The 26,340-nt window shown below is 43.8% G+C and overlaps 1 pseudogene; it reads right to left on the bottom strand.

The window, feature by feature from the left end:
- Positions 1-4,811: 4,811 nt before the first annotated feature.
- Positions 4,812-21,024, bottom strand: LOC108514215 (protein FAM136A pseudogene; annotated as a pseudogene).
- Between the last annotated feature and the right edge of the window lie 5,316 nt (positions 21,025-26,340).

Consider the following 26,340-nt stretch of genomic DNA (forward strand, 5'->3'; position numbering starts at 1 on the left):
TCTGATAAAAACTCTCAGCAAACTGGAAATAGAAGAGAACGTTTTCAACTTGATAAAGAGCGTCTGTGAAAAACCTATAGCTAATATCACACTGAGGAAAAAATGCCCTTTGCTGTAGGTTCTACTCATTGCAGTAAGGCAAGAGAAAGACCAGATTGGAAAGGAAGAATAAATGTTGTCATTAGTAGCAAGAGATATAATTGTCTATGTAGAAAACTCAATGGCATCTACAAAAGGCTACTAAAATAAGTGACTGTAGCAAGTTATCAAGGTTGAAATACAAAAACCAGTTGTATTTCTATATACTAACAACAAATAATCAAATTGAAATGGGTAGACAATATTATTTATAAACATCCAAAATAATATATACTTATGTATAAGTCTTACAAAAGATGTAAAATACATATCTATATAGTGAAAACTGCAAAACAATACTGAGATAAATTTAAAAAGACTTTAACAAATGGAGAAACAAGCCTTGTTCATGAATTGGGATTGTTTTCACAAAGGACTCCATGAGGGTGGGACATGCAGGTGTCTGTGTGACACTGGAGGGAGGAAGAGTCACTTTGTCTCAACTGCCTAGGAGTCTCAACAGCCGTGGGTGGCTGCAGGGTGAACACATCAAGATCTCTGGCTTTGCAATCCAGGGGGCCTGAACACTGGCACTTCCTGGTGAGCATGGCAGTATGGGATTGATGGAGGGGTTGGGGAGAGCTTTGAAAAGATCCCAGGACACGGGCATATCGGGGGCTGGTCCCCGAATCCCCAAGAAGCTCCTGCAGACATCCACAAAACGGGCACAGCCTGGGACAGAAGCCGGCGTTCCAGGGTGTGCAGAGGGCAGCGCCACTCAGGGCTCCCCAGTGCCCCCAAACCAGCATAGCCCCCTTGGCCCTAACTGCACCCGTCTGTGCCTCAGCCATTCCCAGCAGCTGGTGATGCTCAGGCCAGCTGTCCACAAACCTGGTGCTCGTGCTGCATTTGGCTACTGGAAGTGCTGCATTGATTTTTGACCCACAAGATTTCAATGAGGGCACAGTAGGCAGAAGGGAGGGTGCGCATGAAGAGCGACTGCACCTCCTGGAGAAGAGAGCTCGCCCTAGAACAAAATGCTGCTGGTTTTGTGGTGCCTGATGAAGAAAAGGAGAGTGGTCTGTGCAAAATTTTGTTCTGTTCTTTTTTCTGCTGCCCAGGGCACTCCTGACCACTGTGCAGGCCACAGTCACCCTTTACCTTCCTCCCTGGTCTCGGCAAAGCACATGTGAGTCAGCTGGAGCCAGGGCATATTCTTCCTAGTTGACATCCCAGAAAAGTCGGCCTTGGCTTGCATAAATCACAGTCATTCCTCAACTTCAAAGAAAAGACTCCACGCCAGAACTGTCCACCAGCTTCACTCTGGAATGGAAAACCTGAACTTCACTTAGTGATCTTTTCTGGATTTTTCCAGGCTCTGAACTTCTCACACGGAAGCACTTTTTCTACCGGGAGAAACAAAGTCAAATCTGAAAATCCAGGCAACGCCCCCATACCTATCACCACACACCCATGACCCCACCACCACCATCATGCAATTAGATGGAGAGCATGGTTTAAGACAATCTACAGGTATTTCCGTTCTTAGATACCAAGATTTCCCCAAATTCTCATTCCCCTCCATCCTATGGACAACAGTAAAACAGCTAGAAAATGCCTGATACAAGTAGAGATTTTAAAAATAGACTATCTGCCCGAAACTCCTTTCAAATGTTTTTTAATTTCAAAAATTCTCATAACCAATTGGTTCTATTTATATTTGTGCAATACACATTACCATGACTCAGGTAAATGGTGTGGCACAGAGGCAAAGATCACAGCTCAGCACTCTGCCTGCCTGAAGAGGAGACCATTGGGAGTCCTCCTGTTGTGCTTCCCAGGAGGGGACAGCTGGAACAGGGAGCCCAGCAGGATCACTGCTTCTGACACTTTTGTTTGCCCTTGGGGATCAAGCTCACTGCCTGCCCTGGAGGTAGCTCCGAGCCCACTGAGATCCATCACTCAGTCAGGCATACTGGCTCATGCCTGCAATTCTGGCACTTTGGGAGGCCAAGGCAGGAGGATCACTAGAGGCCAGGAATTCAATTAGCCAGGGCAACAAAGCAAGACCCATCTCTACAAAGAATATAAAATTGGCCAGGCATGGTGGCACACACCTGTAGTCCTAGCTACTTGGGAGGCTGAAGTAGGAGGATTGCTTGAATCCAGGAGTTCAAGGCTGCAATGAGCTGTGATTGTGCCATTGCACCCCAGTCTGTGCAACAGGGAGACCTCATCTCAAAAAAAGAAAAAAATTAAAACCTGAAATGAAAACCAGATTCCTGAAAATGGCACAGTTTANTCACTGCCTGCCCTGGAGGTAGCTCCGAGCCCACTGAGATCCATCACTCAGTCAGGCATACTGGCTCATGCCTGCAATTCTGGCACTTTGGGAGGCCAAGGCAGGAGGATCACTAGAGGCCAGGAATTCAATTAGCCAGGGCAACAAAGCAAGACCCATCTCTACAAAGAATATAAAAATTGGCCAGGCATGGTGGCACACACCTGTAGTCCTAGCTACTTGGGAGGCTGAAGTAGGAGGATTGCTTGAATCCAGGAGTTCAAGGCTGCAATGAGCTGTGATTGTGCCATTGCACCCCAGTCTGTGCAACAGGGAGACCTCATCTCAAAAAAAAAAAAAAAAAAAAAAAAAAAAAGAGCTACATCTAATTCCAAGAACTCCTAAGGTACAGATAAGAGTTATTTCTGTCTCTTTATGCTGATAAATGTAAAATCTTCATTAGTACTTTTTTTTTTTTCTGAGACAGAGTCTTGCTCTGTCACCAGGCTGGAGTGCAGTGGCGTGATCTTGGCTCACTGCAACCTCCGACTCCCTGGTTCGAGGATTCTCCTGCCTCAGCCTCCCGAGTAGCTGGGACTGCAGGTGCGCACCACCATGCCCAGCTAATTTTTGTATTTTTAGTAAAGACGGGTTTTCACCATGTTGGCCAGGATGGTCTTGATCTCCTGACCTCGTGATCCACCCGCCTTGGCCTCCCAAAATACTGGGATTACAGGCTTGAGCCACTGTGCCCAGCCCATTAGTACATCTTAGTATTGAGTACAAAGTGTTATTGTCTGGCAGATTTAACTAAATTCAACATATGTTAAAAGGATCAAGTGACATTTTGCCCAGGAATGTGAGAGTGGTTCAAGATAAGAAAATCAATTATTGGAAGACATTACATTAATAGAACAAAAAAAACCCCCAATACATGATCATCTCAATAGATGTAGAAAAGGCATTTGACAAAATCCAGCAGCCTTTCATGATAAAAACACAGAAAATTAGGAATAGAAGGGAATTGTGATAAATAGAAGGGAACCTGTGATACACTACATTTAAGAAGAACCCACTCTAAAATCATACTCAATGGTGAATGACTAAAATCCTTCTCCTTAAGATCAGAAACAAGGCAAAGATGTCTACTTTACCCACCACTATTCAACATTGTACTGAAAGTTCTATCCACAGCAGTTAAACAGGAAGAAATAAAAGGCATCCAAATTTGAAAGGAAGAAGTAAACCTATCCTTATTCCCAAGTAAAATGATCTTAATATATGAAATCTCCAAGAATCCACAAGAACACTGCTAGGGCTAATAAATGAATTCAGAAAAATTGTAGGATACAGAATCAACACACAAAATCTGCTGTTTCTATACATGTGAAATGAACAAGTCAAATAAATTATGAAAGTAATTCCATTTACAATAGCTTCAGGGGTTTGTCTCAATTGGGCTCTGTTAATTCAGGGGGCTAAGTAAGCAATGCTAGGTTTAGGCTTTCATTCCATTCCATTCTATAGCAAGGTTTTCCAAATCCAGTACTTCATAACTCTCTTATAATCAGGTAGCCACCCGATCCTCTTTTACTGTTCATTCATTGATGTTAGTACATATCCCAATCAAAACCCCCTTCTCTTCAAGGCGAATGTGTTACTGCAAGATTGCCCTGTGATTTTGCTACACACAGCCTCAGGGCCCATCACCCAGTAAGACGGGAGCTCTGCTTCCCATAATTAGTGTGTCATCGCTTCTCATGTTTTTGCATCGTCTCCAGGCTGAAAGATGCAGCATGTAATAATTTTAAGAAATACTCATCCACATCTTGATGACCAAAAATGGGGATCCACAAGGAACTTTTTGAAGCTCTTATCCAAACCACTGTCCCTCCCAATTCCACATCTTAAAATCAACTTGTATGCCCTTGTATAAATTACACAAAACCAAAAAAAAAAAAAGACCCAGGAAAGATTTTTCCCTTCTGAGTTAGTGAGCTCATGGATTTTGTTTCACAGCTTATGGAAAATGGTGCAGTGACACTTGTGGTAAACAGGATGTTGGCAACAAAGAGAAAATATCTCTCCTCAAACTCTATCAACTCTAACCTGCCAGCCTGTTGGTACCTGTGTAGTAAGAAGAGTCTGGTGCCTTGGAGGACTCTGGCTTGTCACAGAGGAGATCCTTTACTGCCAGGACGAGCGCTGGCCATAGGAAATACAAGCTCTAAAACTCTCCCATAATCTCTCTGACCCAATTTAGCACCACTTTTTTCCACTTCTCTTTCAGGACTGAAACATAAAAGAACCAGTGTCCAGAGGCAAGTGACATATGCCTTATACTCGTGGCCATCCTTCCTTTGTTTGTTCATAAACTTTGCTTAAAATACTAAAATTGCCAATTCCTTATAAAAAATACATTCTTGCCCTCACTGGCCACTGGCAAAGACTTTTATTTCCCACTGGATAAGAGAGCCTCCTTCATCTTCTTGGTCATAGTTGGGATGAGGTGCATGTGGTCATCCACACACTTGGTCACACAAGCGTCCAGCTGCTGCTTCACCTGAAGCTCCTTACCCCCAGCATCTATTGAATCTTTGACTTTGTCGTTGCAATGCATGGTGCACCGGGCCAGGTGGTCCCGGAACTTCTCCAACTCATTGGTGACCAAGGCCTGGACTTGAGCCAGAGGCACATGGCAGCACTCGATACACTGGTGCACCTGCTGTGTGAATGCCTGACTGTCCTCACAACAGCTGGCACTGCACCTGAACATGAGACCCTGTGTCTTCTGCATGTTCTCTCTTTCCAGACTCTTCACTGTGGAGTCCACTACCTCCTGTACCTGCAGCTGCTGCAGCTCCCCCACGGCGACCCTGCGCTGCCCTGCTCTGCTTAATTTTTCTAGAAATCTAAACTATTCTAAAACAATTAAGTCTTGCCAGGCACAGACTCACAGTGGCTTACACCTGTAATCCCAGCATTTTGGGAGGCCGAGGCAGGTGGATAGCTTGAGCTCAGGAGTTCAAATCCAGCTTGGGCAACATGGCAAAACCCCATCTCTACCAAAAATAAAAAAATTAGCCGGGCATGGTGGTGCACACCCATGGTACCAGCTGTGGGAGGCCAAGGTGGGAGGATCACTCGAGAGCAGGAAGTCGAGCCTGCAGTGAGCCATGATTGTGCCACTTCAGTCCAGCCTGGGCAACAGTGAGATCCTGTCACGAATAATAATAAGAGTAATAATAATAATAGTCTATTAATTTTAAAAATGATTTAAAAAATCTATTGGCCATATGTATGTGGATCTATTCCTCTCACTCTCCTCTCTCTACTGTTTCATTTATCTTGCATCTATTCCTTTGCCAATATCATACTGTGTTTGTTAATTAAAGTACCTTTAGAGTAGATTTTAAAATTGTGCAGGGTAAATCCAATCTATTCTACTTTTTCAAAATTGTTCTAACTATTCTAACTTCTTTGCTTTTCTGTATAAATTTTTTGAATCAACCTGTCTATGTCTCCCAAAAATTCTCTGGGATTTTGATTGCAATTGTATTAAGTGTATGTATGAATTTGGGAAGAATTGTCATCTTTTTAATATTGATTCTTCGAATTCATGAACACGGTGTCTTTCTCCATTTATTTAGACCTTCTTTGATGTCTTTTATCAGCTATTTTTAGTTTTCAGTGTAGAGAGCATGTACATGTTTTGTGAGATTATTTTATTTGAGGACCTACTGTGAATTTTATTGTTTTAATTTTGGGTTCCAATTGTACATTGCTGGTATATAAAAAGACTATTTACCTTTACACATTGACCTTGTATCTTGCTAAATTCTCTTATTAGTTCTAGAAGGTTTTTTCTTTCTCTTTTTTCTTTTATTTTCTTTCCTTTTTTTTTTTTTTTTTTTTTGAGACAGAGTTTTGTTCTTGCTGCCTAGGCTAGAATGCAATGGCACAGTCGTAGCTCACTGCAACCTCCGCCTTCTGGGTTCAAGCGATTCTCTTGCCTCAGCCTCCCGAGTAGCTGGGATTACAGGCGCCCTCCACCACGCCCGGCTAATTTTTGTATTTTTAGTAGAGATGGGGTTTCACCATGTTGGCCAGGCTGGTCTCGAACTCCTGACCTCAGGTGATCCACCCACCTAGGCCTCCAAAAATGCTGGGATTACAGGCGTGAGCCACCACGCCTGGCCTTGTTTTGTTTTTTCTTTTGTATATTCCTTGAAATTTTCTACATGTACAACCATATGATCTGCAAATAGGGCGAGTTTTATTGCATACTTTCCAATTTGTGTGCCTTTTTGTAAATTTTCCTTTTCATTGCACTGACTAGGTGAGAATGGACATCCTTGCCTCATTCTTAATTTTATGAGAATAGCATAATGATAGTTGTAGATATTTAGATGTCTGTTGTCAAATTAAAGACATATTTTTCGGCCCAACGTGGTGGCTGTCATCTGTAACCTCAGCACTTTGGGAGGTTGAGGCGGGTGGATCACCTGAGATCAAGAGTTCGAGCCCACCCGGCCCAACATGTTGAACCCCTTCTCTACGGAGCAAGACTCTGTTTCAAAAAAAAAAAAAAAAAAGACTTTTTTTTCTATTCCAAGCTTGCTAAGAGGTTCCTTTTCCCCATGAATGGACATTAAGTTTGGTCAAGTGCTTTTTCTACATTAATTAATATGATCATGTGGGCTTTTTTCTCCTTAGTCTATGGTAGATTACATTGGTTGAGATCCAAATATTGAACCATACTTGCATTCCTGGAATAAACATTATTGTATCTTGCTGTGCTATTCTTTGTATACATTGCTAGTATAATAAACATTATGTCATGCTATACTATCCTTTTTTTTTTTTTTTTTTTTTTTTTTTTTAAATTTTTAGTTATAAAAAAATTTTTTTTTTTTTTTTTTTCCTTTTTTTTTTTTTTTTTTTTTTTTTTTTGAGAAAGAGTCTCACTCTTGTTACTCTTGTTGCCCAGGCTGGAGTAGGGTGGTGCGATCTCAGCCCACTGCAACCTCTGCCTCCCAGGCTCAAGTGATTCTCCTGCCTCAGTCTTCTGAGTAGCTGGAATTACAGGCATGCGCCACCACGTCCGGCTAAGTTTTGTATTTCTAATAGAAACGGGGTTTTGCCATGTTGGCCAGGCTGGTTTTGAACTCCTGGACTCAAGTGTTCCACCCCTCCTCAGCCTCCCAAAGTGCTGAGATTACCAAAGTAAGCCACTGTGTCTGGCCTATACTATTCTTTGTATACATTGCTCATACAATAAACACCATTATGTCATGCTGTACCATTCTGTTTATACGTTGCTGATTTGCAAATGTTTTGTTGGGGATTTCTTTGTATTCAGAAACACATAATGGTATAGGTATAGTGGTCTATAATTTTCTTTTTTGTACTATCTTTGCTTTTGTTATAATAGTAATGAAAGCCTCATAAAATGAGTTGGAAAGTATCCCTTTTCTATTTTCTGACAGAGATTGTAGAGAATTAATGTTTTCTTCTCATTTAGATAGTTGGTAGAATTCACCAGTAAAATCATATGGGCCTGGAGATTTCTTTTTAGAAGTCTTTTAACTATTCATTTGATTTATTTAATAGTCATAGGATTATTTAATTATGTCTGTTTCATCTTGTGCATGTTTTAGCAGTTTGTAGTTTTCTAGGAATTGGTTCATTTCATCTAAAGTTTATGTGCATAGAGATGCTCATGGTATTTGTTGTGGGGAGCAACAACTATCCAGGACAGTGGTGTGGGGGTATAAGAATTTGCCAAGACAGGCTGGGCAATGTGGCTCACGCACTTTGGGAGGCTGAGGCGGGCGGATCACCTGAGGTCGGGAGTTCAAGACCAGCCTGACCAACATGGAGAAACATGGAGAAACCCTGTCTCTACTAAAAATACAAAATTAGCCAGGCGTGGTGACGCACGCCTGTGATCCCAGCTACTCTGGAGGCTGAGGCAGGAGAATCGCTTGAATCCGGGAGGTGGAGGTTGCGGTGAGCCGAGATCGTGCCATTGCACTCCAGCCTGGGCAACAACAGCAAGACTCCGTCTAAAAAAAAAAAAAGAGAGAGAGAGAATTTACCAAGACAGTTGTTGGTACAGAAAGGCAGATTTATTAGAGAAAGTAGGAAAATATATTGCCAGAGAGACAATGAGCAAGTCAGCAAAAGCTGACTGCAAAGGAACAAAGACTTGTGGAGATTTTGTAGGGCAGTGCTTATGCTGAAGAGGGCTTTGTGTAGTACTGATAATACAGGGATTGCAGTGAGTTACCTTGCAGGTGTCCCGTGATAGCTGGGTGCAGGAAGACTGTGAATTATTTGCACAGGAGGGCTATGTATCCCAGACCATGAGAAAGGCAGACTTGTAGCTTATCTGCTTTCTCTTTTTGCTTTCCCTTGGTCCTGCAAACCTGACTCCCTTTCCCTGGTCAGGACTCCACATCTCCCTAACAGAGCAACAATAAGAAATCTTTAGCATGTGGGTGAAGATTTCATCTTCCAACTGCTTCCTGCTGACCAGAGGCATCAAGCTGGCCCGACTTAATCCTGTTAGTCTGTCAGGAGGTTACAAGGGCCTAAATTCTTGGCTTGGGAGTTAATTGGGCAGAGTCATTGTGTAACCATGTGGTTGGGGGCAGCATTTGTAGCCTAAAATTTTGTCCTACTGTATCCAAAGGAGAGTCATGGAGTTCTTTTAGTGGCTGATACCCTCACTGCAGTGACATTTTAGTTTGAAATTGTTGTATTCTAGAAGACACAAAACAAGATATTGCATTAATAATACATAATACAAATAAGCTAATATAAGCATTATTATAGGTGGGAGAAGTGGGGCCTGAGAGAGAAGATTTCTAAATGTTAATTCAATAAGAGAAAATCAAGAAAAAGTTTGTAGATGTACTAGTGAGGAGTTAGTTAGTTTTGACCTTTATTTCTATATATTCCATTCCAGTTGCTGAACTATGTACAGGTATGAAAGAATTACTACACATTTTGCTGGCATTAACTTTATTGTTTCCCCACCATAGAAAAAACCTGTGGAGGTGCACAGTGAACTTGTCTCCCATTCCTGGTGTGTCTGATTAGAGTTGAGGGTGTAATTGCAATGGGCTCGAACTAAAGCCGCTAGCTAGGACAGGGCCAGACCCCTTGGAGTTTGTGGTGTAGAGGTGAGCCTTACAGCCTCTATATATGATGAAGGCAAACAAATTTTTAATAAGAGGCATTTTTATGGAAACAGAAGCAAAAAACAAACATTAACATTGGGCACAATTTATCTGGATGTTAAACTCAACGCATTTTTAGTTATAGAGGAGGAAGGCAGTGGCCATCTTACCCTTTTCATTCTTTTGCTTGTATTTTAAAGAATGAAATTTAGTTTGCAGGACCTTAGGAAAGAGGTAATAGCAAATCCATTGAGTTTAAATTGGAAAAATAAAAGGAAAAAAAAAATGTTGAATGCATTGGGAACTTGCAGCAAAAGAATTCAGGATTTGGTTAAAATTGTGAAAAATAATAAAAAACTTTAAAACAGTGGACAAGACTAGAATTTGGTGACAGGTGTACTACAGCTTTTCTGAAACGTAATTTTTCTTTCCAGTTTACTAAAAACAAATTATAATAGAAAAAATCTATTGGTAAAATAAGTTTTAGTCTTATTATACTTGGCTTGAGTATTTGCATGAAGTTAGCAAGAATAATTATTTTGCATATAGACTCTTTTATTTTTTAAATTTGGTTTTGCTGAAACTTTATTTCATAGAGAATCTCAGATTTGACTTTAATGCCTTAAGCCCAGTTATGGGTTTGTGCCATTAAACGCCTGTATGAGTTGGGTAAATTCTTTTCCTCTTGAGGTCCCAAGACAACTTGGGGCTCCTGGGTCTGTTAGAAAGTGACATTCTTTACTTATCACGGTTAGGAACCCTGCACAGGGACTGCGTAGATAAGGTATGAGGCCAGCTTTTCCAAGGAACTTTTATTGGCTTTATAAGTTAACTTTGATTCCGCCTCCCCACCCCCCCCAAAAAGCATGCCATTCCAGTTAAAGCTTGGCAAAAATAACCAGTGTCTCCAACTGTGTTTACGAAAGAAAACAGATTTTTTTTCTTTTCTTTTCTTTTCTTTTCCAAGACAGGGTCTCGCTTTATCACCCAGGCTGGAGTGCAGTGGCGCAATAACAACTCACTGCAGCCTCAACCACCCAGGTTCAAGCAATCTTCCTGCCCCAGCCCCCCAAGTAGCTGGAACTATAGGCATGTGCCACCATCCCCAGTTAATTTTTTGTGTTTTTCATAGAGACAGGATTTTGCCACATTGCCCAGGCTGGTCTTGAACACCTAAGCTCAAACAATCCACCTGCCTGAGTGCTGGGATTACAGGTGTGAGCCATGGCACACAGCCAGAAAATAGAAAATAGATTTTCACGCCATAGTGTGAGCCACGGCACACAGCCAGAAAATGAGCCATGACACACAGTCAGAAAATAGATTTTTAATGAATATATGCAAATAACTGTAGTTTTAGTTTTTTTGTCTTTTAGTTTTAGTTTTCCATTAGTTTAGTTTATGTAATTAACTTCTGTTCTGCTCAATATTTATGAACACATTAGCTTTTAATGGGAGTCTGGGAAGTTTTTTCTTTATTCTAACGTTACAATTTCCAAAGTTATTAGAAACCTGCACTCAAGAGCACCTGTTAGAGTTTCTACAGGTGATTATAAAACCACCTTGATCTAAGGCAGACTGAAAAAGAGGACAATAAAGAGCTTTAGAAAGCTTTATTTAACTCTATAAGGCAAGTTAACCATTTGAGCTCTGAATTCTTCTTGTTGCAACTTGCTCATAAGTTTAAAATGTACATGAAAACAGGCCATAATGTGCAAGCATCTGGAGTTTTAAAGAGAACAATAAAATCAAAGATTAGGATGTTAGAAATTGTCTTTCCCTTTTAAGGCTGGATCTTTGGATTGAACAGAAAAAGAGAAAACGAAAAGAAAGAATGAAGAGGCAAGGGTTCAGCTTTACAGGAGGGCTTGTGAGCCTCCCAGCAACTGCATGGTGTGGAGCTAGCACTCTTTTCCACGTTATCTCCGTCAGGAAAGCTTTAGCTCTTCAGACCCGCAGAATGTGGAACAGATGTTTCCCACCTCCACAGGTTGCTCGTTAAGGTGCGCTGTTTTCAGCTGCAGCAGAGAGCGCCTTTAGATTAAAGCCACTGGGGGTTGAATTTTTGTTCTGGGGGTCCTTCAGCTTTCAGGGCAATCCTGTTTCCAGTGGCCAAGCTTGTGGCAGAGTGGGCAGGCTGTGCCCAGCTTTTCCCCATTTATTTTATGGGGTAAGTTGCCCTTTAGTAGCCTGACCTTTTGCACAGACAGCAGTTATTTGGAGGAGTGTCCTTAGGGAAACCTGGAGAAGCTGGGGGCTTGTAAAGCAGCCAGCCATTGAGCCTGCCTCTTGTCCCTGCATTTTCGCTTTTTTCTTTTTCTTAGCCCTGTTTTCCTTATTTTGCTTTTGATTATAAAGACTGAGGAGGTTAATTTGAGGATTTCCTGAATAGGGGCCATGCTGTGTTACAAAAGAAAATGAGATATTTCTTTTTTTGAGAGTCTGAGGGTTAAATTTGTCTTAATGCTTTAGGATGCAGCCTAGCGGTGAGTCTGAAGGAATAGACGGGGTTTGTCCCATGGTGGAACTGGAAAACACACGCCTCGGGGGCACTGCCACTCAGGGTCATGAACCGCACGTCTGCTTGGGACATCCTGCCAAGACGAACGCCGAGATGTATGCCGAGTTCCACGTACGTCTGCTGAGGGACTTGGCGTGCACTTTATAAAAGGGCATCCCACCTATTAGTAAAGATCATCCGGGGGCCCTGTGGCTAGACAGCCAGTCCAGGTTCTCACTCACGCCGGGTGATCAGCCCAGGTATGAGGAAGGAAGGGTACAGGAAGATCTCCACCGGTGCTGGCCCAGGAAAGGGAGCCGGCAGGGGATCACTATTCTGAGGCTGTCTGAAATTACCTAATTTGGCAATATCTGGAACAGGATGGCTGGGTGACTCTCCAGAATCTTTCTTTGTTTATTTCTTAAGGTGTAGGCTGATATTGATTCAAGACCTCCTTTTCTAATGTAAGCCTTTTAATGCCATGAATTTCCCTGGAAGGACCACTTTAGTTGCATCTTACATATTTTCATATGTTGTATTTTCATTCTCACTCAGTTAAAAATACTTCGAATCTCTCTCAAGACTTCTTTGGCCCCTGGGCCACTTATAAGTATGTTTAATTGCCAAGTGTGTGGTATTTCTTCTTTTGTCTTCCTTTTATTGATTTATAGTTTAATTCTATTATGGTCAAATGACATATTTTGTATGATTCCAATTTTCCTAAATTTGTTAAGCTGCAGGATATGATCTATCTTGGTAAATGTTCCAAGTGTGCTTAAAAAGAATGTGTATTCGGTCATTGTTGGATGGAGCGTAATATATGTGTTAATTAGATCTAGTTGATGAATGATTGCGTTAGTCTGCTTTGCATTGTTATAAAGGAATATCTCAGGCTGGAAAAAGATGTTTATGTGGCTCATGATTCTGCACGCTGTACAGGCACAGCCCCAGCATCTGCTTGGCTTCTGGGGAGGCCTCAGGAAGCTTCTGATCATGGCACAGGCAAGGGGAACCAGTTTATCACATGCTGAGAGAGGGAGGAAGGGAGACGGAAGGGAGGAGGTGTCAGGTTCTTTTAAACAATCAGCTGTCACGTGAACTGGATAATATATAAGCTGTTTCCACTGGATAATAGAGTGAGAACTCACTCATCACCAAGGGAACGGCACCAAGCCATGCATGATGGATCTGCCCCCACGTCCCAAACACCTCCCACTAGGCCCATCTCCAACATTGGAGGTCACATTTTAACATGAGATTTGTAAGGGACATCCCAACCACACCAATGATGGAATGTCATCTCCTTGATGATTTTCTGTCTCTAGTTCTGTGTATTGCTGAGATAAATGGTTTCTGATGAGAAATCTACAGCCATTTGAATTGTTGTTCCCCTATGGGTAATATGTATATTTTTTATTTGACTGCTTTCAAGAGTTTTTCTTTATCCTTACTTTCATGTGTTTCTCTATGATATATCTGGATGTGTATTTCTTTTGGTTTATGTTGTTTGGAGTTTGAGATTGTATTTTGGTTATTGTATTTTTCAGTTGTAAAATTTCCATTTGCTTCTTTTTCCTTTATTTTCCTTTTCCAGACAGTATATCTCTGTCACTCAGGCTGGAGTGCAGTGGCGTGATCACAGCTCACTGCAGCCTCATACTCCTGGGGTCAAGCAATCCTCCTGCTTCAGCCTCCCAAGTAGCTATGAATATAGGCACGTGTCACCACACCAACCTAATTTTTTTTTTTTTTTTTTTCATAGAGATGGGTTCTCACTATGTTACCTAGGCTGATCTTGAACTCCTGGTCTCAAGTGATCCTCCCACCTTGGTCTCCCAAAGTGCTGGGATTAGCTGTGTGAGCTATTGTGCCTGGCCTGTTTCTTTTTTATATCTTCAATTTCTTTACTGAGACTTTCTCCTTTCCCCTGGTTTCTAGAATATTTGCAGTTGATCATTGGAGGGTATTTTTGGTTTTGGTTTTGGTTTTTCTGTTTCCTTTCCTTCTTTTAATGATGGAATTTTATTGTCTTATAGATCTGGCCAGAAGTCTGAAGTCAAGATGTCGACAGGACTGGTTCCTTTTGGAGGCTGTGAGGGTAGATTTGTTCCATACCTCTCTCCTGCTTCCTAGTGGGCGTAGGTAATCATCAGTGCCCTTGGCTTGCAGCAGCCTCACTACAGTCTCTGCCTTCATCCTCACATGGCCTTCCCCTTGGGGGCTTCTCTGGGTCTCAAATCTCTCTCTGCTTTCTCTTATAACAACACAGCCATTGGGTTTAGGGTCCACCCTAAATTCAGGATGGTCTCATCTTGAGATCCTTAACTTATTTATGCCTGCAAAGACCTTGCTTCCAAATACGATCTTCTGTCGTGTTTCCAAATACGACATTCTTAGGTATCACAGGTTAAGACTTGTGCATGCCTTTTGGCGGGGATACAATTCATCCTGCTACAGGGAATAATTTACATATGATAAGACTCAACAATTTTAAGTGGCCAGGAATGGTGGCTCTCCCCTGTAATCCCAGCACTTTGGGAGGCCAAGGCAGAAGGATCGCTTGAGCTCAGGAGTTTTGAGAGCAGCCTGAGCAACATAGAGAGACCAGACCCCACTTCTACAAAAAATAAAAGATAATATTTGCCAGGCGTGATGGTGCATGGCTGTAGTCCCAGCTGTTCAGAGAGAGCTCTCACCCTATTTCCACCACGTGAGATAGAACGAGCAGTTGGCAGCATGTAATCTGGAAGAGGGCCCTCACCAGGACCGGACTGTGTTGGCGCCCTGATCTCGGACTTTCAACATCCAGAACTGTAAGAAATTAATTTCTGATGTTGATAAGCCACCCAGTCTATGGTATTCTGTTATAGCAGCTAGAACTGACTAGGACACTCTATTAAGAAATCTGTACTTGACATTCGGAAAATATTGAGAAAGGCAAATATGACCATGCCAAATTTGGAGCCAGATGAAATTGTTTATTTCTTTTATTTTAAACTAGAGACTGGGTCTCACTATGTTGCCCAGGCTGGTTTTGAACTCCTGGGCTCAAGCAATCCTCCTGCCTTGGCCTCCCAAAGTGCTAGGATTACAAGTGTGTGCCACCACACCTGGCCAAGGTTGTTTTAGTCTAGTAATGATGAAAATGCATCTCAGGCGCATAAGCTTGGCAGGTACCTCCTGAGTAGTGGCTGAGGGCATTCATTTGTCTGCACTTGAACTGTGGGTGTATATTTATATCTTGGAAATGTTAAGGAGTACCATTAGTTCCTTTCTCTAAACCCCTATTCCTGGCCCTTGTTCTGCCATTCAATATGTGGTCATAGTTGGACAGTTTCTTATGAAGAAAGAAAGGGAATCCTTAAAGAAGAGACTAAGACATTGATTAATCCAGTAACTCACCAGCGATGTCTTTCCTTATAGCCCTTGGCTCAAAGTCCGTGGCATGTAAATCAGACACGGTGACTGCAGCCCTGCCTGCTTAGTTCACCCACACCCATGTTATTCAAGGATGCACACAGATGTACACAGGAGGGCATGTAAATTATGACCACTTTCTCAGCTAAGTCACGAGCAGCAAAAGAACCTCATGGGAAAAAAATTCCTCTTAGTCATAATTCAAGGAAGAAGAATACCATTAGCAAATGCATCACTGTAGTCAAAGCTGAAAAATAAGACTTTTAGTACATACTCTTAAAATGGTGATCATTTTACACTATTTTAAGGGATAATCTTTAAGGTTTACTTTCAGCTAATTTTACAATACACAGTCTTGGAAAATAAGATGGTATAAATCTATGCCCTCTCCAAATGAAATTACTAAACTTTGGGAAAAGTCTGATATAATGTGGCTATTCTAGGTGAGAGGTTTTAGCTTTGTCCTTCTGAGAATAATAATAGTTCACGCTGCATGTTGAATTCACCGGGGCACTGACTTTTGCTCTTAGCCACAGTCCAACCCTGACAAATATCAATCTGATCATAAGAATGTTTAGGTTTTCTTCTCCTCCAAGCACAGGGGAATTTGGTACCTAACACAAAGCAGAAAGAATGGCCAGAGATCCCGCGAGCCTGAGGCCCGTCCTCTTTGGGTGGTGATACAGGTAACGGGGAGAAATCTGGCTGTGGCGACGTCTCACGGCTTCGATTATGTGGGTACCTCACCCACCCCTAGTGTGGCGCGTTCTCATTTCAGAAATCCCTGTAAGACTTCTCGTCTTTCTGGAAGACAAATGGGCAAACAGCTTCTGTGCCAGAGATGGTCGAATGAAAGGCAAAACGCTGAAGTGTGAGCTAGGGCAACTGCGGTTATAATGACAGAGTCTGGATTTGGAACCATCTGTTCAGGCCCTTCAAAATATTGTACATAACGCTAAAATCACTGGTTTCAGTCCATCCTACCAACAATAGGAGTTGAGAGTTAAGCAATGTTATTGTTAAGGTTTTTAATCCTCATCCCCAAAGTCCATGTTTCATGTCTTCTAAAAGTAGCTTAATTTCTTTTCCTGAGAATTTAATTTAGGCACCAGTCTGAATATCGCAAAAAGGAGGAGCCCCTGATAGGCCAGCAACAGCCTCTCTAGGAGCCAGCCTCGGTGGGGCCGGTCTGTGAGGTTGTCCCAGGGCTCTGCTGCCACCTGCAGCCCGTGCAGCTCAAAGGCATATTCGTGACAGCCAGCCTGACCTCAAGTGCACCTGGCGTCCTCTGCGGCACAGGAGTGGGGATCAGATCCTGGGAGGTCCAGGCTGCAGTGGGCCGTGATCGCGCCACTGCACTCCAGCCTGGGTGACAGAGTGAAATCCTTGCCTCAAAACAAAAACGGAAACAAAATCCAGTAAATCTCATCGGTCCCTAAATGCCCTTAATAGCTGCCCTTCCACCCTTAATAGCATAAGAATGCTGAGTGTTTTCTTTCAAACCTTGAGAGGTGAACTGATAGCAAAGCCTGATTTAACCACGAGCATGGGTGCTTTGGCCCTGCCATTCTGGGGTCACTGTTGAGTTTACATCCTGCACGGGCTCGTGGACGTGGGTCCACTAGGGTGGACATGCCCTTGAGTGCTCAGGGCTCACACTCCTGAGGAGACCCCGTGTGAACTCTAAAGGTGCCACTCTTTCAGGCCCATCGACTCAGCTGTTGTCCCCAAAGCAACACGCCCTGCCTCGGTGGTAGGCCTCAAGAGGTTTGTTTCGGCGTTGGCAGGGGAACGAGTGGTGTTTTGTTTTGAGACAGGTTCTCGTTCTGTCACCCAGGCTGGAGTGCAGTAGTGTGATCATGGCTCACTGCAGCCTCAACTTTCCAGGCTCAAGTGATCCTCCCACCTCAGCCTCTCAAGTAGCCGGGACCACAGGCGTGCACTACTATGCTCAGCTAACTTAAAAAATGTATATATTTTGTAGAGATAGGGTCTAGCTATGGTGCCCGGGCTGCTTTCCAACTCCTGGGCTCAAGCAATTCCCCTACCTCAGCCGCCCAAAGTGGTAGGATTACAAGTGTGAGCCACTGTGCCTGGCCAAGAGGATTTTTAACACAATATGCATCCAGATTTATTTTATTATTATTACTCTTTCTTATCACAAACTATTTCACATGTATAAAAGTAAACTTTATAGAAATTGATTTATACATGACAGTGAAATGAATACTTGAGTACTCACCATTTAGCTGGAGATATAGATCATTAAAAATACCTTTAAAGACCTGTGTGCCCCCTCCCATCACATTACTATTCTGAAAATTTAATTATACTTTTCCACATGAATTTGGCAGGTGATTTTTTTATTTGGTATGTTTTTATACTTGAACTGAGTGATATCTAAAACCTGTATTTTTCACTCAACTTTATAGTTATGAAATATACACATCTTGATGTGTGCACCTGTAGTTAATTATTTGTTAATTGGGTAGTATAGTGAGATGTGTAAATGCTCAATTTTACAGTCAATTTTTGAACAATGTACTAATGGACACTACCCACCAGTGGACTATGAATTCATCTGTTGACCCATAGACTTACTAACACCTGGTATTGTCTACACTGCTGGGTGCAGTGATTTTTTTATACCTATGAGATCAATTTTGTTCAAAAATTTTTTTAGATGGAGTTTCGCTCTTGTTGCCCAGGCTGGAGTGCAATGGTGCGATTTCGGCTCACTGCAACCTCTGCCTCCCAGGTTCAAGTAATTCTCCTGCCTCAGTCCCCTGAGTAGCTGGGATTACAGGCATGCACCACCATGTCCGACTAATTTTGTGTTTTTAGTAGAGACGGGGTTTCCTCCATGTTGGTCAGGCTGGTCTCAAACTCACAACCTCAGGTGATCCGCCCACCTCGGCCTCCCAAAGCGATCGGGTTACAGGCGTGAGCCACGGCACCCGGCCAATATTTATTATTTTAATGGCATCCATTTGACTACCACTTACTAAGAGATGTGTCCTGAAATCTACCACTCTGATAGTGGATTTGCCAATTTCTTTTCATAATTCAGTGTTTGCTTTATATACTTCAAAGCTGTTTATCAATGCATACCAAGTTTGGAAGTGGTGTAACTTCATATTGAATTGATACATTCATCATTACACAGAGACCTTTTTTATTCCTAATCATGATTTTTCCTCTGATGTCTATTTGTGCTTGATATTAATACAATGATCCTACCTGCTTTTAAGTATTTGCGTGATATATCTTTTACATCCTTTTACTCTTAACTTTTGTGTTGATGGCTTAGATATATCTCTTGTAAACTGAAGGTAGCTAAATTTAAGCTTTTTATCCAGCTAGACTCTTTTAACTGGTATTTTTGTCCATTGACCTTTTTTGTGATTACAGATATATTAGGATTTTTTTCCACTATTGTATTTTATGTCTTCAATTTGTCCTTCTTTTACTGCTGATTTTTTTTTTCCCTCCATTCTTATCTTCTTTTGGATGATAGCATTTTTTCTTATTCCATTTTTCTCCTCTACTAATTTGACCTCAATTTCTATTGTTTTAATACTTATCCCAGAAACTTGAATATACGTATACCACTTAAAAATCTAAATCATTAGCGTTATCCGCCCTCCCTGAAAAAAGAACTGACTGTTTTTATTTGGATAATACCCTCTATATGTTATTTTTGCCCAGGATTATAGTTTTATCTGCTTTTTAACCCTATAAATTAGGCTATATTGTTATTTATTTACTTTTGAGACAGGTCTCACTCTGTCACCCAGACTGGAGTACAGTGCAATCATAGCTCACCAGAGCCTGTAACTCCTGGTCTCAAGGGATCCTCTCACCTCACCCTTCCAAGTAGATGGGACTACAGGCGAGCACCGTCACAGGCAGCTAATTATTTTTAATTTTTGTAGAGATGAGGTCTTGCTATGTCACCCAGACTGGTCTCAAACTTCTGTTCTCAAGCTGTCCTACCACTTTGGCTTTCCAAAGTGCTGGGATTACAGGTGTAAGCCACCGTGCCTGGCTGCTAATCTGCTGTTTAATTTATTCAGTCTTTAATTTCAATGTTTATATATTTCAATTCTAGATGTTCCTTTAAGTTGTGTTTTAAATCTGGTCACTTTTGAATGTCTTTATTTCTTTAAACATTTTATACGTGGTTGTTTTGTGTCATGTGTCCCATAATGCCAATATTTGAAGATCGTAGGTGATTAAATCTATTGCTTAGTGTTTTTATTTCCACTCATAATGTTTTGCTTCCTCCTGTGTTTGGTCATCTTGGAGGGCATATATTAGACTCCTCTTAATCAAAGGGAATCCTGATAGGCATGAGGTCATGTTTTTCTCCAGAGAGAATGTATGTTTACTTAAATTACTTACTATACTGAGGGTTGCTATCACTTGGGATCACTTAACTTCTTTCGATTTTGCTGACTTGTGGATGTGGGTAGAATAAATTCCAAATCCAGACCCTATGGAATAGGAGGGGTTTATTTTTCTACCCAGAGCTGAGAAGGAGGTAGGCTACCTGCCTGTCTCCCTGTAAGGGCGAACGTATTTTTCTACCCACCTTGGAGCCCCTCTACGAAGTCTTCATTCCGCTGCCCACATGGCACAGCCCCCAGGCCTGGTCTTGCTCCCTTTTGCTCGGTTATTGGTATCAGTATTTGATGCCGACGCAGCCTAAGGTTCCACACTTGCTTTCCAATCCGCTGGCAGCAACTTGTTTATTGTTGTTGTGGTGATGGGGGTGGTGGGGAGAGGGGTTGGGGGTACGCTTGGGTATTTTCCTTCCTTTTTTATGATCTTAGTAACACATTTAAAAGTATATTTGTGGTGATTTACTTGGCATCTAGAAGTGTTGCTTCAGGAGAGCTTTTCAGATGTTTTGTCTGCCACAGAACAGGAAGTGAAAGTCTCTGCGTGGTTTTTGACCTCACCCAGACATGACACAGAAGAATCTCTGACCCACAAAACATGAGATCCTTGCAGACCCGGGGACCCCGCCTTAGGTTACCGCTGTTCTCACTGGGAACTCCCCAGGAGAGTCGTTAAGGGTCGCTTCTTAAAAATGGCCTTTGTTCTGTGCTGCTTCAGTTCCCCCGAAGGGTTCCTTGCCCCAGTGGAGCAGAGCACAAGCTTTGGAAAAGGCTGCCTGGGTTTTAGCTTCCACGCTGCCTCTTGTGGGGGTGGAGCCCCTTGTAGGGGTGGAGCCTGGCTCAAGTGACTTGAGCTCTGTAAGTTTCGGTTCACCGTCCGTAAAATGGAGATAACAAAACCTTCTTACAGACTGTCAACTCAGGCTGCAAGACATCAACAGAAGTCATACCTTCCATCCACGATTCGAGAGTTCAGATGACACACACTCGGATTCTGACCAGCTTTACCCTCAATACATTCTCATCGAACACATCACTGGCTGCGTTGACATTCCAGCATATCAGCCCACTTTACGGGAAGAAAGAAATGGGGAGAGATGAGCAGAAATCAGACTTCCCAGCAGACACAACCCGGGGCAGGGTCAGCATCTGGGCCATCGGGATCCCAGACAGGATTTCAAGCTCCTCCTGGGATCCTAGAGGGAAGGCTTCTCGTGACAGGACTGAGGACACGCTGGCACCTAGCGTATCAGGTGGGGCAGCTATGGAAGCCAGACTCCTTTTCTTTCATAGATGGGGAAACTGAGGCCCGAAGAGGTGGGGGAGCTTGTTCAGGGGCACTCAGCTGCTGGCAGAACTGGGCCTGGATGCAGGACTGCATCAGCCTCTTCTCCCTCTGTCACTTCCCCACAAGGGCAGATTCTTCCTCACCTCTTCCTCCTCCTTCTTTGTGTATACACTTAACCTGCTTCATGAGGAGATATGCTACTTTAAATTCTGTTATAATTTTTATATACCTCTATGAATGTTTTTAGATTATGGTCATCAGATTCCAAAATTAATTTGTTTTGTTTTCACTGGAGTACTGCATATTCCCATGTAGACAGTCACCATGCTTGCAGCATTATTTAGGATTCTTTGATTGTAACTGCTATACACTCAACTCACAGCACTAAGCAAAAAAGGCAACATCTTGCCTCACATAACTGAAGAGTTGAAGAAGAAAAGCTCCAGTTCAGGCAGGGGTGGATGCAGGTGTTCACAGCGTGTCACTAGGGAGTTGTCTCTCTGTGTGGCTTGGCCGCACCGTCCTCTGCCTGGGCGCGTTTGTGGGCCAGCGCTCTCAATGTGTTGGCCCCGACCCACTTGCCTCATCACAGCTCCAAGTCCAGAAGCAAGAAAAGCCTCTCTTTCCTGATAGGTCCAGTGAACCCCTGAGTTCAGTCTCACTGCCTGGGGTGGTTAGGCAGTGCCTGGGCTGGGCCACGGAACACTGTGATCAGTTAGGGCTGTGAACTGCCACTCCTGGGTTCGGAGGAGGGGCTATCCCTATGAACACCACACCGCTTGGTGAAAGGGCCTGGTTCCCCCACATGCAGAAAAAAACCAAGGTGTTGCCATCAGAAGGAATGGGAATAGATATGGGACAGGCAAAGATGACTCTTCACAGTATCTGCCATGTAGCAGCTCAGAGTGCTTCGTCACTACCCCAATCACAGGCACTTTGGTTGCTTCCAGAGAGGAACCAGACACCCTGGGTTCAAACCACATCAGCCCCTCTACAGCTGTGACCCTTGGGCAAATGTCTTTTTTTTTTTTTTTTTTTTTTTTGAGATGGAGTCTCACTCTGTGCCCAGGTTGGAGTGCAGTGGCACGATCTCACCTCACTACAACCTCCACCTCCCGGGTTCAAGCCATTCTCCTGCTTCAGCCTCCCGAACAGCTGGGATTACAGGTGTGTGCCACCATGCCCAGCTAAGTTTTGTATTTCCAGTAGAGACAGGGTTTCACCATGTTGGCCAGGATGGTCTCGATCTCTTGACCTCATGATCTGTCCACCTTGGACTCCTAAAGTGCTAGGATTACAGGCGTGAGCCGCTGCGCCTGTCCTCCTTGGGCAAATGTCTTAGCTAACTTTGCCTCAGCCTCCTCACCTGTAAAGTGGAGACAGCAATAGCTCTTGCTCTGAGGGCTGTTATGAGGACTAGATGGACCACTAACACATGGAAAGACTACATCAGCCCTGGCACCTCGAGTAAGCACCCAACAGATGTTAGCTGCTGCTTCTCACTTATAATCAGCATTGCTAAAATCAAAACATTTAATTTGCAAGATAGTGTTTACTTTCTCTGTATTCCCTAGAATCCCTTTCTGCACATGGAATTACCTGGCTAAAGGTCCAGTTGTGTTCAGAGTGCTTGTATTTCACTGCCGGATAGCTCTCAGCTGCACAAGCTGATGATACCGTCCTGGCACGGTGCTTTGTACTGGTGCAATCCACATGACTTTGAGGCCGAGAGTCTTGCAACACTTTTATCATTGTTTTATCTTCCTTTTTTTTTTTTTTTTTAGACGGAGTCTCGCTCTGTTGCCCAGGCTGGAGTACAGTGGGGCGATCTCGGCTCACTGCAACCTCTGCCTCCCAGGTTCAAGCGATTCTCGCGCCTCAGCCTCCCGAGTAGCTGGGACTATAGGCATGCGCCACCACACCCGGCTAATTTTTGTATTTTTTAGTAGAGACAGGGTTTCAGCATGTTGGCCAGGCCGGTCTTGAACTCCTGACTTCGGGTGATCCTCCCACCTCAGCCCCCTTTCAAAGTGCTAGGATGACAGGATGGAATAACACTTTCCTTTAAGGGCCAGCAAAATCACTTAAGCATGCATCCATCAGAGGGAGATTAGAGGCGGCTTAGGAGAGGTTCCCACACAGTGTCCACTGCTGAACTGTTCATTAGCTAGCTTTTTTTTCTGCATCCCCATCTCATTGCCATTTTCTGGGGCTCGGTTTTCCCCTCTTGAGAAAGAAATAGGCCTGTGCTTATTTCCCTCTCCCCTGGAACAAGGCACCATCCACTCTCCTGAGCTGCTGGGAACTTCTCCAAAATTCCTGGTGCTTTCTCACATTGAGCAACATGAGTCTCTGTCCTGTTTTCACCAGCCTCCACCCATGCAAGGCTCTGAGACAAACTACACAGCTGAAGACGTCTTTCTGAACCCACAAAGCCCTGTTTGCCTAAGAAAAAGGTCGCGGGCCCAGTCACACACACCTGGCTGCAGTCATTTCCAATTTTCTTTCTTTTTTTAATGGCAATTCCTGCTGCCCTGCTGATACTGAATTTATTTTCATTTTAAGTGTTTCAGCAACAAGATCTTAAAAACTGGCTGGGCATGGTCGTTCACGCCTGTAATCCCAGCACTTTGGGAAGCCAAGGTAGGCGGACCACCTGAGGTTGGGAGTTCGAGTTCAGCCTGGCCAACATGGAGAAACCCTGTCTCTACTAAAATTACAAAATTAGCCGGGCATGGTGGCGCATGCCTGTAATCCCAGCTACTCGGGAGGCTGAGGCAGGAGAATCGCTTGAATCAGGGAGGTAGAAGTAGCGGTGAGCTGAGATTGCGCCACTGCACTCCAGCCTGGGCAGCAAGAGTGAAACTCCATCTCAAAAACAAACAAACAAACAAACTTAAAAACTGGCAGAAAATGTATCAGGGTGCCTGGTACTATGGGAGATGAGATCTAGGCTAGAGCCCAGCCCTCGAATTGCTAACAGTTTTGCTTAGGAAGCAGAATTAATGTCTTCAGCATACTCAGGTCAAGGTCAGTCACAGCATCGGCTCTCAGAGCAGTTGGATTTCAGGAACTTCCCATCCTCTCAGCCCACATGGGAAAGGGCAGGCCCCTCGGCAGTTAGAGAACGCACTTTGCCACACTTCAGGGTTGCCGGAGGGAGGGTGGAGGACTTCCTACCTCGTGGTGATCTGAAGTCCAGCAACCCTAGGGACCCCAGCTTGAGGCTCTGAAGGGCTGTGACACAGCCTCTTTGCCTGCCAGCCCCGCCCTGGATGCAGCCTGCTGAGCGAGGGTGGAGGAGGGGAGCTATGTGGCCAAAACACTGAGGCACTGAGGAGCACGAGGGAGCCACCCCTTCCTGGCATTTCTCCTGAGGCTGTCTGTCCTTCCCCAGCCTCTTGAGCCTACGATCCCAATCAAGAGCCAGGCCGGTTTCTGCAAGCCCAGGAGCAGAAGAGAAACCAGTGAAGATCTCACCACTACATATCAGGCCAACGATGGCTGCTCGGTGATGGCGCTGCTCTGCTGCAAACACACGATTGCAACGCTGAGAAACTGCCACCAAGAAAAACCCCAAATCCACTGATCCCACAAAGAGGGGAGAAAAAGGAAGGCTTCATGCCGAAGAAGAAATACAAATGTGTATGTGCCAGTTTGCCTCTCGACATTACCGTGGAGGCATTCACATGCCTGTCCATTTGGCTTCGTCACGAGCGATCCCCAGACAGAGGAACCAAAGGTCAAGTTTTACAAAGATAACCAAGGACATCTTAAAGGAGACGGGCTTTGCGATCGTTGGAAGAGGGAAGCTGTGGATCTTGCATTCATGCGTGTGGATGAAGATGGGACATTAGAAACTGCACGTTGCAGGTTGAGGTGGCCAAGTTTCAACGGAATGGGGAATATGAGGCTTCAGGAAGGAAATATACGAACTACAGGAAGGCTCTGTCTCTACAGCAGAAGTGGCCACGCCGCGGGCCATCCAAACGCCACGACATGAGTGAGTTGTCCTCACCGAACACATTTCATCCTGTGAATTTTGAGGATGGCCAGAGAAGACCTTCAAGGACAGTGAAGTTTGGACCAACTCGGAGGTTCATTCTCTTTGACAGACACCTGGCTGGTGAACCTGTGTCCTGGAGGAATGCAGGAGCAGCTGCTCACTGTATTCAAACCTTTGATGGAAGCTGGTTTGAATGATATGGTTGAGCAGACTCCAAGGCTGAGAGGATGGGCGGCTTCCTTCAGTGTCCCTGAGGCCAACACACTCAGTGCTTCGATTCCACAGAGGTGGACTTTGGGTGGTGCTGGCGGCGTTGAGGAAGAAAGGACCCTGGGCACAGGTAGCAGTGCTGTCCTCAGTAGTGATGACACGGAGGAGGAGGAGGAGAAGGGAGAAGAGGAGGATATGATAACAAAGATGATATTTAATCCCTTAAACTTGCTTTTAGGGAAGTTCCTCCATCTGCATGTGCCTGTGTCAGGGTAATTATTAGTAGTGTTATGTGAACACATGCACAGTGCTGCATTAGCTAGGCATGGTGGCACGCACTTGTAATTCCAGCTATTCAGGAGGCTGAATGGCATTGTACCACTGTGTAACTGGCAATTAATGATTTTAAAATTATTTTTATTTATTTATTTATTTGTTTTTTGAGACAGGTCTCATTCCGTCACCCAAGGCTGGAGTGCAGTGGTGTGATCTCAGCTCACTGCAACCTCTGCCTCCCAGGCTTGAGCGATTCTCTCACCTCAGCCTTCCAAGAACCTGGGACTGCAGGTGTGCACCACCACACCTGGCTGTTTTTTTTTTTTTTTTTTGTAGGGTTGGGGTTTTGCCATGTTGCCCAGGTTGGCCTCAAACTCCTGAACTCAAGCAATCTGCCCATCTTGGCCTCCAAAAGTGCTGGGATTATAGGTGAGAGCCATCACGCCGGGCTGTTTTTAAAAAGAGTCTTGCTCTGTCATCCAGGCTGGAGTGCAGTGACACAGTCATGGTTCACTGCAGCCTTGAACTCCTGGGCTCACGTGATCCTCTTGCTTCAGCCTCCTGAATAGCTGGAATTACAGGTGCGTGCCACCATGCCTAGCTAATGTATAGTTTAAAATTTTTTGTAGAGATGGGGGTCTCACTATGTTGCCCAAGCTAGTCTTGAACTCCTGGACTCAAGCAATTGTCCTAT

Source organism: Rhinopithecus bieti, unplaced genomic scaffold (genome assembly GCF_001698545.2).
Source record: "Rhinopithecus bieti isolate Rb0 unplaced genomic scaffold, ASM169854v2 scaffold_32012, whole genome shotgun sequence".
NCBI classification, from domain to species: domain Eukaryota; kingdom Metazoa; phylum Chordata; class Mammalia; order Primates; family Cercopithecidae; genus Rhinopithecus; species Rhinopithecus bieti.